The 12,377-nt window shown below is 33.4% G+C and overlaps 1 protein-coding gene across 1 annotated transcript in view; it reads left to right on the forward strand.

Moving 5' to 3' along the window:
- The window catches only part of GLRB (glycine receptor beta), a 90,538-nt gene that overhangs the window by 2,051 nt on the left and 76,110 nt on the right, over positions 1 to 12,377 (forward strand). The window lies entirely within an intron of this gene.

Raw genomic sequence — 12,377 nt, forward strand, 5'->3', positions numbered from 1 at the left:
GTAAGGTGGTTTATTAAAATACATGTCAGCAAAACTTTTCATATGAGAATATTCGCCTATTTGTGGAAAGTGGGTGAAGAGAGGTTTAGAATGTTTTAGTTAATTCCTGGTGTTAAAGTTTGACACAGTTTTGTTTGTGTCAAAGTCTTTTATAATTTTATACTTTTACAAACATAGAAAAAATTACTGTTTCTTATCCTAATTGTGCAACTTTAATTAGATACTGAGATTCCATGTTTTGAGCAATAGCATTTTAAAAAGTTGATTTTTAAATATACCTCTCAAAATGAATAGCCATTAAAAAATCAGAGAACTGAACTATGGTCTTAAGGTCTATTTAGTTTATTTTGCTACATGGTAGAAAAAATACAAATGGTATATCAGTTTTCTCTTTTAGTATTTGTTCTTTAAAGGATTTATATTAGGAATTTAGCACATTTCTCAAAAAGCATGTAATTAAATTTGATATTCATTGTAAACACAAAATCTAAATGAACTCCCCCCCCCCCCCCCCCGCCACCCAAATCTAACTAAGAGACAAAGTTCTGTGTTTTGGACTCTGTTTTTGAATAGGAAGGGTTAATATTACTGGTAAATGATACTAAGTATTATTCAATTCTTAAAGAAATTGAACAGTATATAAATAAATAACTCACAAAATGCAAGGTTTTGAGGTAACAGTGCAAAATGTGCAGTGAATCTGGTGTCAAATTAATGTGTTTTTACAGGCCACTTTAACATTAAGATTTGTTAATGCCATATTGATGATGGTTAATATATTTTTCCATCATCATCATTTTTTAAATGTAGATTATTGTAGTTTAAAGTTGTTTTGGGAGAGATATTAGGATACATTTTGGGCAATATATATTGTAAAGAAGGGATATTAGAAATGATATTTTGGATACTTATATGAATACGTGAGACTAAAAGTCTGGAGACATTATCATGATCCACATAAAATCTAGCATTCAATAAAGCTCTGTATTAAGGGATATTTCTTGATATTCAGGTTTAATAGTCCTGTTTATTCTAGTGTTGTTCAATCTGATGTCAGAGACAAATTTTTGGGTGTATGACATGCTTGCTCTGGGTTATATTCATGTGGCCCTTCTTGGCTAGTTGCCAGTGGGGTATCAGGTACCTGATAGGGTGGGTTCAGGAACAAACACAATATGCAGCTATTACAGCTCTTTCCTCTTACTCTTTTTGTGCCACAGCCATGAGATTAGCATTTTTAAGGTAACAGGGCATTGTTGAGCCTTACTCTTCCCCAAATAAAAGGGTACATATTCTTGATTCAGATCTTCTTTATATTAACCTTTTATGAGTGTTGAAAGCTGGTGTTCATGTCTTTTATTCATGGTGATTCTATGTGTAGAGTCAGGCCTTCTTTGATCAGGCAGATTTCTCTGTATGAGGATACCGATAGGCTCATGTCCTCTTTCTCCCCCATCAAATGTCAGGAAGCAGAGTTCTGAAGATGGGAACAGCAAGTTTTATAATTACAGTTTATCTTACTAGAGTCTTAGAGAATGTTCTATCCCTTTTCAGTTCAATTGCCTTATATCCAAACTGACTGTGTATATATATGTATGGTGTCTATCATTTTTAAAACAGAGTTTTTGCTTAAGTTCATTTAAGAGTGAAACAATAAAAGTTCTGTTTTGGTGAGCATGCAAGTCTTCAATTGGAAAGCCCAACATATACCTTTAAACCCATATCACCTATTTTAGTATGAATATTTCATTGAAATTTTATCTGTGAAATTTTCTATCATAGTTAGAATGTATTTTATTTTTTTTATTTATGAAAGTAGGTAAAGCTTAGATAAGATAACAATAGTTACATTAATGATGATGCAAAAAATCTAGCTTCTTTAAAGGAGAGGTAGGTGTACCTTGGAGAATTTGATTTGTATATATTTTTATTTTATTGAGAATTATTCTGATTTGATTATCACTGAATTATGAACTTCAGAAGGCATGGGTTTTCCCTGTCTGTGATTGGACCCATTATATAAAATTTCTTGGGACATCCAGAGTAAGAAGCTCTGATATAATATTGTGCTGTGAAAGAATATGCAAACTATTTGTATCTTAGAGAATGATTCAGTTTGCTCATCTTATGTACCTTGATTAAGTATTCATCTTGATTAAAAAGAATAATTGAGATTCCAGAACTCAGAAGTTAGGGAAAGACTACCATAATACTTTTCAAAATGGTGAAATTCTTGGCTAGTAACATTTTCATTTATTTAAAACTTTTTTTGAATTGAATTGATAAGGCAGTGGGGGAGTTAATGTGCATTATAAGTATAGCAAACATGAATGAAATCAAGTTTTACTGGTACAGCATTTTTCCCCCAAAGACTATAAATAAGATGAAAAATGTTAAATGTAGGAGAAATAAAAGGCTTGGGTTGCTTGACAGTCTAGCATATAATTTTGATGTTGAGCTTGAGTCATATCATAAGCATTTCCTGGCTCTCTACAGTTTTAAAAAATTCATTGTCTTGAGATTCCAAAAAAACTATAAATTTGTGCTATTATTGACTATATTTTTGACGTGTAAGTAAAACAACTGTAGCAGGTTGATAAACTACGTACCAAATTGATTTTGAACCTTATAAGAAATTTAATGTATTAATAAATAAGAAATAAACTTTAAAATGGAAAAAAAATATTTTATATAAGTCCTTGGACACAATCATCTATTTATTTTATAGCTTGAGTTTAACTTTGACTTAATCTATTGGTCTCTTCTCTGATTTTCTATACATTGTGCTTGTATGATCTTGAAAAAATCCGTGCCTGTAACTACTATTTATTCATTGTTGACTAAGTCTGTGTGTCCAGCCCATACCTCTCTGAAGAGCAGCCCAACCATACATCCAGCTTTTCAATTTGGCTATCCCATAATGAGCTCAAATTCAACCCAAAATGATAAAACCCATTCAGAACTCCTCCCCTCCTGATAGAGTTCCCTTTCTTAGCAAAAGACATCACGACTTCCCTTGCCATCTAAGCTAAAAACCTTGGGGTCACCCTAGACTTCTCTTTCTACCTTAGCTTGTGAAATTCATTCATCACCAAGACATGTAAATTCAGAGTGTTTACCATCTCTGGAATGTGTCTTTCATTGTCATTCCTATGGACACTGCTTTATTTACCACCTCCTCCCTCCACCTCCCCTGCAGTGGACTGTTAATTGGTCTCTCTGCTTCTTGTCTCCCTCCCTTCAACTCATATTCAGCAGTGACTTCGGAGTGTATTTTAAATCTTAAATCCATCATTCCAATGCTTAAAGCCCATTAAGAGGTCCATAGCTTTCTGGATAAGGTTCTGATTTCTTAGCTGAGCACACAATGGTCTTGCTGAACTGTGCTCTGATATGTCTGGCAGTATCTTCCCCATCCTAGTCCCCTCCATCCATTCCACAAATAAGTAAATCTCATTTCACATTTTCTCTTTCACACCTCTGCAGGCGTTCTTCCCTTTTTCTAAAATGCCCATCCACCCCGTTCTTTCTTTAACTCCTGCCAAGTGGTCTTGTTCAAATCCATGGCCATAACTGCCATTTATTCACTGTTGGCTCCTAACTCAATATGTCCATTTCAGATCTGTCTGATAAGCGCCACACCCATACACCCAACATTTCAATCTGACTGTCCCACAGTTACCTCAAACTTAACACAGTTTTCTCCCTTAGGAAACCTTTCCTAATCCTGGTAGTCTAGACAGTCTAATTTAGAAAATCATACTGTGTGGTGCCATGGTTCCCTAATTGCCTATCATATTAATAACACTATATGGTAATCATTGGTTGTAATTGTCTGCTTTCCCCACTAGATTGTAAGCTCCTTGAGAGCAGTGTCTTATTTGACTCAGTCACCAGACACCAACATAATGTCTGGCACAAAATATACATATAAGAAAAATTTGTTTAAAGAATGAATAAAAACCTAAGGAACTTTGGTTATCCCTTACAAGTCACTGTATCTGGATTTTATTAAGGTATTTGAAAATAACTTACATGATCCATTTGGACAATATGTATAGAAATTGTCAACATAAGGAAACACAGGAAAACTAGGTGAATTAGCAACCAGGTAATTAGTGGAACATTTTCAACCTGGAAGATGTTTCCTGGTGAGATTTTGGCCTCATCATGTTCAACATTTTATCAATGACTAAACTAAGACTATACAGAGGAAATACTCATCCAAATTGAGGACAATGGGATATTGGGACATAGAGTGTATATATAAGACAGAATTAGGATCCAGTATGATGTTGAAGGGCTAAATCTCGTAAGATTAAAATATAAATTGCAATTTGTCCAGAAATCACTTGTGCAGGTATAGGATGGGAAAAGCACGTTTGGAAAAAATATTAAATAATATTGTAACCATGATATGAAAGAACATAGATGTATAATTAGTTGAGAATGAAATTAGTGTTTTTCTTTTATCAATCTTTGTTAATTATATTACTTTACATAATAAAATTATAGTATTTAAAGCAAGGGCTACAGAGATTTCCATACTTTGCTGGTGAGAATATTTTCTGATGAGAGAAATAAGAAGAGTTGAGATAATTAAAATCATGTCATATTACGAAGAGTTGAAGGAACTTGAAAGTTGTCTTCAAATTTTTGAAAAACTGTGATGTTAATGAGAAAGTAGACTTTGTGGCTTGACAGCAAGAGTTAAAACCAGGACTAATGAGTAAGAGCTATGGGGAGGGATGTTTCTGGCTCCAGTAGAGTTCTGCCTAAATATAATTGGCTGGGAAGGGAGATAATGGAGTTCACTGAGACTGGAGGCACTCAGGCATGTGAAGTAATTACTTGGCAGGCAGGCATATTTTAGAGGAAGTTTAGTTTGAGCATTGAATAGGTGGCAATGTTTAAGGTTGTTGCAAGTTGTGGAATTTTTCAGATTCTGTGCTTCTAATGTATTGTTCCTAATCATCCAATAGCAGAATAATACAGAGAGAATAATTTTAAAACTAAAATCTCTATCCAGATATAAATAGATCTGACTTCAGTTTTGGTTCATATTCTTGAAATGCTCTACCATATAAAATGAATATATCGTGTTTTTTTGTTAATAAGGGTTTAAAAGCCATCAGTAACAGAATTTCTTCTGTTTCAATAATGATCAATTTTTTTGCATATCTTAAACCCAGAAAACCCTTTTTTTTTTTTCTTACTTAAACCAGTGGGAAGAAATATGTCAAGCTAATATTCTTTTCAAGAAATAATGATTGAAGGATGACAAATATAAATGATCTAATTCATGTTTGCCGTAATTTATAAAAAGAAGGCATAGGTATATGGATTGCTCTTGTATATTATGTATGAAACCAGAATATACTCAAATCTGCTTTCAGAATTTTTGATAAAATAGCAATGATGAAAACAAAGCAAAATAGAATTATCTCAACAAAAAATGAAACAAAACAAAGCAACATTACTTGTCATTCCTGTTTTTGCTCATAATAGATGTATAACCCTTTAAATATTGAATTTGTCTAGGCTGTAACCCTTTGACACATACTGAGCTAGTCAGCCTTCTGCCTTTTGTGGCAGACTTTTTGAGTTTTAAGAATCTGATAGTTTACAATAAGTAGACACTGATAGTTTACAATATAATAAATACAAGCTTACATATACAAGCATATGAATACATATATCTTATAAGTACATGTAAATACATATAGCTTACATATCAGTACAACCAATATGTTTCTAAATATCATTTGAAATCTTTCCTCCTATCTCCCACTTTTGGCCCACACTTGCATCTTCGGTATGGGGGAGAATAATAACAAACCTTAATTGATACTTGATCATGGTTGCTATTATTTATATTACAGTATGATCATTTTAGGATGCATTCATCCTGTCTTCCAAATTACCTTTCCTTCAGACTGTTGGCATTCTAGTTTTAAAATCATGACATAGAGAACTTTAAATTTTTTAATCTGGGTCTATGTGCTTGATGGGAAACAATATGACTTCTTCTTAGTAGTTATTTTTTCCACGAAATTAAAAAAAAAGTGCGCATGTAAAGGTGGGTTTTTGATTGTGATAACACATATATAACATAAAAGTTCCCAACTTAACTAATTTCAAGTATACAATTCATTGGTGTTAATTATATTCACAGTGTTGTGCTTACTGTTACCACCATTCTTTACCAAAATATTTCCATCACTCCAAATAGAAACTCTGTAAAATTAAGCATTAACTCCCCATACCCTACCCCATCCTGGTCTCTGGGAACCAGTTATACTTTCTGGCTCCAAGAATTTGCTTATACTAATTATTTCATACCAGTGATACCACACAGTATTTGTCCTTTGGCCAGTATATTTTTGACAATTGTGCCAAGTCCACTTAATGGGGAAAGAATAGTCTCGTCCACACATGGATATATAATGTATGTCCATATGCAATAGAATAAAGGTGGATCCCTACCTCACGTTATGTATAAAAATCAACTCAATATGAAATAAACACCTAAATATTAAAAACTCCTTTACCAATGGATGGTGGTTATGAGAAAGTGTTTTGTCTCCTTCTGAAAGGTGTCATTTAATGATAGCATGTGTACACCTCGTTTCTCTGTGGTGAGTGGATAGGAATATCATAAATAATCAAAACCATTAAATGTGTCTAAGTATTATTTTAGCCATCTCCTTCCTATTCTTATTCTTTTACCTACTATTAATTGATTGGATTGATGTTTAGTTAGCTTCTGATTTCTTACTTTCTAGTGGAAATGTTGAAGATAAACATATTGGCCAAAGAGGAAAGGCTGATTGGAAAAGGATATGGATAATCTATAAAATGGGTACACTTAAAATGGTCTATATTGTTATTACTATAACATATCTAGATCTAATTTTTAACTGATTTTTAGTCACATAATTTCCTGTTACCCATTGAACAATTCCACTTTAATGACATGCTATTATTTTGCAATCCTTTGAATTCATGATCTTTTCTTTCCAAATAATTTTCCAGGTTTTGAAATTGGAAACCTCATTATTCCAGGTACTCAAACATGACACTTAAATGGATCCTGCATTTCTTTCTCTTAAAATGATATTTGTTATGTTCAAGTTTTTATTCATCTACATTTCCTTCCACCATCACTCTCAACTTTGTTAGAGCAGGGTTTTTTTTTTTTTTATTTATTTATTTTTTTTTCTCTGCTCATTGTAGTCCATCTTAACATACTGTTTCCATTTCATCTTCCTATTCCTATGCTGAAGAACCACTGTGTCTCCTTTTTGCTTCATGGAAACAGTACAAATTATTTCCCCTGACTTTTAAGGGCCTCTCTGATTTGGTTCTACTTTCTTTCCAAACTTTTATGTGAGGCATTCTCATTTTACAAAGCTGATCTGTCCTCAGTGCCTAACTTTCCCTTGTCATTGTTTGTGCTTAGGCAGGTTAATGTTAAGAATGACAACTTCCTGCTAATACATCCAGATCTTATCAGTCCTTCAGGACTCATTTCAGATATTACCTTGCCTTTTTTAATAATTAGAAGTATCAGTTGAGAATAAATTAATATGAAGTAATAGCACACTTTGTATAATTCCTTGAGGTCTTGGACATTGATAGAAATACAATGTTTAGAAAGAAATAAGTGTTAATCTCATAGCGGTTATACATTAACTAGAACATTGTGTTACTTTCTGGTTGCCATAGTTTATGAAGGTTAGAATTATAAGGGAATTTGTTCAGAGAATTATGAACAGGATTTGAAGGAACTTGAAAGACTGTTACATATTGTTTTATTGAGGGTACTGTGGTTGTTTTCTTTGAAAAATAGAAGAATAATCATCTGACGATATTTGAGAAGTGGTAATATAAAATAAACTAGACATCCTCTGTATGACCTCAAAGAATAGAACCAAGACCAAGGAGAGATCATGGAAGAAGAGTTCAATTTTAAAAGATATAATAGAACTATCTAAAGAGAAAATGTGTTTCCTTGGGAGGCTTTGTTGCCAGAGTGATTGAACACCGCTTGTGTAGGGGACATGTAGAGAGAAATCAAGCATCACTGGAAAGTTAAATTAGAGAATTTCAAACTTTTCATCCCAAGGATTTCATTAGCCTATGACTATGATCTGAGCTAGTACTAACTCCCGTCTTCCTGATCTCCCAGAATCCTTTTTTGTCCATATCCATACTGTGTTTTGACACTTGATTAGATTTAATACTCTTTATAGGATGTCTTTTATTTTCTATACCATGAATAAATTTTTAACTCTCCAACAAAACTGTAAATACTTTCCTTTACTAGAATTTCTTTAAATTAAGCAAGATTTACCATTTAGTCATTCTATTAAATTTGACTTCTTATATCACCATTCTATTGAAAATGACTTTTTATGAAAACATGTATTTTGTTCCTTTTAAACACATCTAGTGACTTTAATTTGAGTCCTTATATAACTTGATAAGGACCACTGACTACTTTCTGTATCCTGAAACAATCCCCCCACTCCATCCACCCCAACTTTGGCTTCCAGAATTTTGCTGCCTCTTGGTTATTTTTCTGTATCTTCTGGCTGCAATTTATTAGCTACCTTCACTGGCTACTTCTTTTTTAAATCTTTCCTGAAATATTAGATTTTAACAGATATTCATCCTTGGTCTTTTTAGCTTTTTAGCTACTCATCAATTTTCCTCTAAGTAATTTCCACCTGCATCTGTAGATGCTCACACATCTTTATCGCTATGTGTAACTATTCCCCTGAGCTTCAGGTACTTATTTTCAACTTTCTACTGGACATTATAGCTCAGATGAAACATTGAATCATCAGAGTTAATGTATCCAACATATCAAACCAGCATCACCATGTGCATTCCCCAGTTCTTCACCTAGCCTTATTAATGAGAAACATCTGAGTTATCTTAAATTCATTCATGCCCTTTCATCTGTTCATCTCATCAGTTATTCATCCTGTTCATTTTTGCTCAGATGTGACTCTTGGATCTGGCATATTCTCCCCATCTCCACTGTTTTGATCTTTGTCAGGCTGTAATCATTTCATATTGAATTTGTTTTTGCAATTACTTATCTAAATTCCAGAACTCTATCCTATCTTTCTATTTTACTTCATACTGGAGAAAAGTGGTTTATTCTCAAACTGTTACTCTCAGAACCCATTTATAGTCTTGAACATTTTCAAGGATTTAAAGAATTTTAGCTTATGCTGAATTCTCATATCTGCTTCTACATTTAGTCTGTTGTGATATGTTGCCTTGGTTGAAGGATAAGAAGAAAGTCTGACTTTAGACATATAATTGGAAAAGGGAGAGGTATTTTAATAGCCGCCTCAGATGATTGTGAATATTCTTTAATGTCATGCCAAAACTCAACAAGTGGTAGTTCCTTAAAATTAGTTGCCATGTGAAATCTGAAACCACCTCAGTGAACATTTTGTTCTCTGTTGTGTTAAAATCCATTAGTCTGCCTTGCACTTTGAATGGCTCTTTTTCCCAGACATGCTTATTTAACATCATACATTGGACATTTGGAAAATATTGGTTTGCTGGGGTTTGCAGATCTTCCAAATGTTGCATTTAACTATGCAATATCAAAAATTCACATCTGTTATTATCACTACTGATATTGGGAAGTTTTCAAGTTCATGGTGGTGAATTCAAGCATTCTGAAATTCTCATTTTTGTTCAAAGGCTCAGATTTAATCACTGGCCAAAGAAACCTTTCAGTTGTTTTTCTTAAAGATACAAGCTCTCTTTGTTCACTTTTGAAAAAAATTCTGCCAGATATCCAAGACTAAATTACCATAGTGTTTCTATCAGTCATTCTTACAAATAAAAATGGTATTCCATGAAAAGTGTCTAGTTCAGCTAGCATTCACCCAAGTGTTTTTTCTTGAGACAGTCACCGTAGTTTTGGGTGCAGCAGACGTACTTTATGTATGCTTTCCATCTTTTCACACAGAATGTTAATAAGATGTGGATTCAAGTTTCAGAATTTAATAAAATTGTTTTTATTTAATACTTCTTTAAGAACATACTTAAGGAATACTTGTTTTGTGTTTTTATGTTGGTATGCTTATTTTTTACTGACTAATATGTGTTGGTGAAGAATACACTATTAGTACATTTTAGTGCTGATGTCTTGGCTTGTGCCAAGTCACCAGCTGTTTTACCCACTATTACTTTTGCACCATCAGTGAAAATGTCAACACAATGAAAATAAAGTAAATAATATATTATTATGATGATGAAAATAACTTTCATTCTGTAGACCACCCCCCAAAGGATCTTGGGAACCTTAAGGGCTGAACGGACCACATTTTGAGAATGCTGTGCTATAGTGTCAACAGGTTTGCAGTCCTCAATATATATTTCAATTGTTTACTTCTCTGGGTTATGGCCAGCCTCTTCTCTTTTCAATTCTGTTCCCCATATCCAGCATCTTCAGCTGCCATGGTGAACTCTCAGTGTTCCTGGATAGCCAGAACCCTTTGTCTCTTCTGTTGTATATGCTGAAACTGCCTCCTTGAGTTTGTCTGACAGATCTCTCCTTATCCTTCTTGCTCCAGCTCAAAAGTCAGATACTCTATGAAATCCTTCAGGCAGTTAGGTGATTTTTTGTTCTCTCAGAGCCCTTTCTTTATTACCTCTGCCAGGGACCTGTATATTTGTATTTCAATGAACAAGTCTGTCTACATGTCCATCTCCCCACAGAGTTTGTGGTTGGAACATGGTTTCATTTTTGAATTCCTGGCACCTGGCACAGAGAGCTGTCACCCAGTATGTGATGCTGAATGACTCTCAGATGTATTTATGCTTCTAGTCATAGCTTCTAGTAAAACAATCATAATTAAATTGTAAAGAAAAACATTAATAATAATGATAATTTTAAGGTGAAATGGGTTGAATTAATAGAGAGGAGAAAGGATTGGCTTTGAAATTCAGGAGAAGAATTTGTTTCTATTTCGCTCTGTCACTACCTTATTGTGTATCCTCAGACAAATCTCTTTAGGCCTTAGTGATGTGGTCTGTAAAATGAAGGCATTAAAAATATGTTTTTATAAATTTCTCAGGGTAATTGGAGGAAAAGTTTTTTCTGGAATTTTTACATGTGAAAATAGTGTTGTCTTGAGTGAGAAAACAGTTATTCTCTTCTAGAATCCTTCACTTAATAAATTTGTGACTTGAATATGCAATCATTTTACCTCTCCAAACTTAAATTTTCACATATGCAAAATGAAAATTATAATTTCTACCTATTTCACAGGGCTTCTCTGATAGTATAATTTGAAGTTGTATACAAAAGCATTCTCTAAAATGTAAAGGTTAAACAGAGTGGATTACATGTATTTGTAATAATAGAATTTTCTTTCAGGAGTTCAAAGGAATTTCACGTATTTCATATTTCTGGTCTCATTCTTCTATCATTGCTCCAGCTAATTTTTACAGATTAAAAACTTAATCATGGGAAAAGTATCTAAGTTACCTTATTACACACAGCTTTCTTCTCAGATGTAGAATGTTAAGGCCGAGGTGAAAATAACATTTGTGGCACACCTCTTTGTGACAGTGGGTACCAGATACTTGACATATGATGCATCATTTAATCCTCATGATGAATCTGTACAGCAGGGAGTGTTATTTACCCTTTACATTTGAAGAACTTGTATGTGGAGATTGTTTGTATAGTTTTCCTAAGGTCACAAATTTAGTCAGTAGTAGCTAATATCTAATCCAGGTAGGTGTTAGGCTAATTATGGGTCATGCAGCACATGCCATTCCATTCTGTTTATTTGGAAGATTAGAAAACTGAGGTCACAAGAGGTAAAGTTGCTTCCTTAAGGATACAGCCAGCTGCCTAGTGACAGAGCTGGGACTAAAACTTAGGTCTTCTAGTTACAAGTCCAAGTCTTTTTATTACATTTGCCACTGTTTATATTTACTTAGTTATTACCCTCACCAATAAGAACACATTTCTTTAGCTTGATTGTCACACTTTGTATATTTTTATCATTTTCAAGCAATATATTGGATTTAATTATAGACCGTTGCTGAAATTTAAAACTCATTGAAGTTCTTTCTAAATAACAGAATGTAACTTACTTAGCACCCAGTCTTACCATCTTCCTGTTCATGGACATATGTTCCACTACATAAAAACTAGCCATTAGTTTGATTAATAGCATTCAAATTGGATGTTAGTTACCATTAGTTTTGTGAATAAGAGCTCATTCTGAGCTACTGTTGCCAAGAAACAGGAAAAGATTTATTCGCTCTTCATACTGTATGTCTTCACAATGAGATCTATAAAGTCATACCTAAAAAGGAAGTGAAGTTCA

Source organism: Choloepus didactylus, chromosome 3, assembly GCF_015220235.1.
Source record: "Choloepus didactylus isolate mChoDid1 chromosome 3, mChoDid1.pri, whole genome shotgun sequence".
NCBI classification, from domain to species: Eukaryota; Metazoa; Chordata; class Mammalia; order Pilosa; family Megalonychidae; genus Choloepus; species Choloepus didactylus.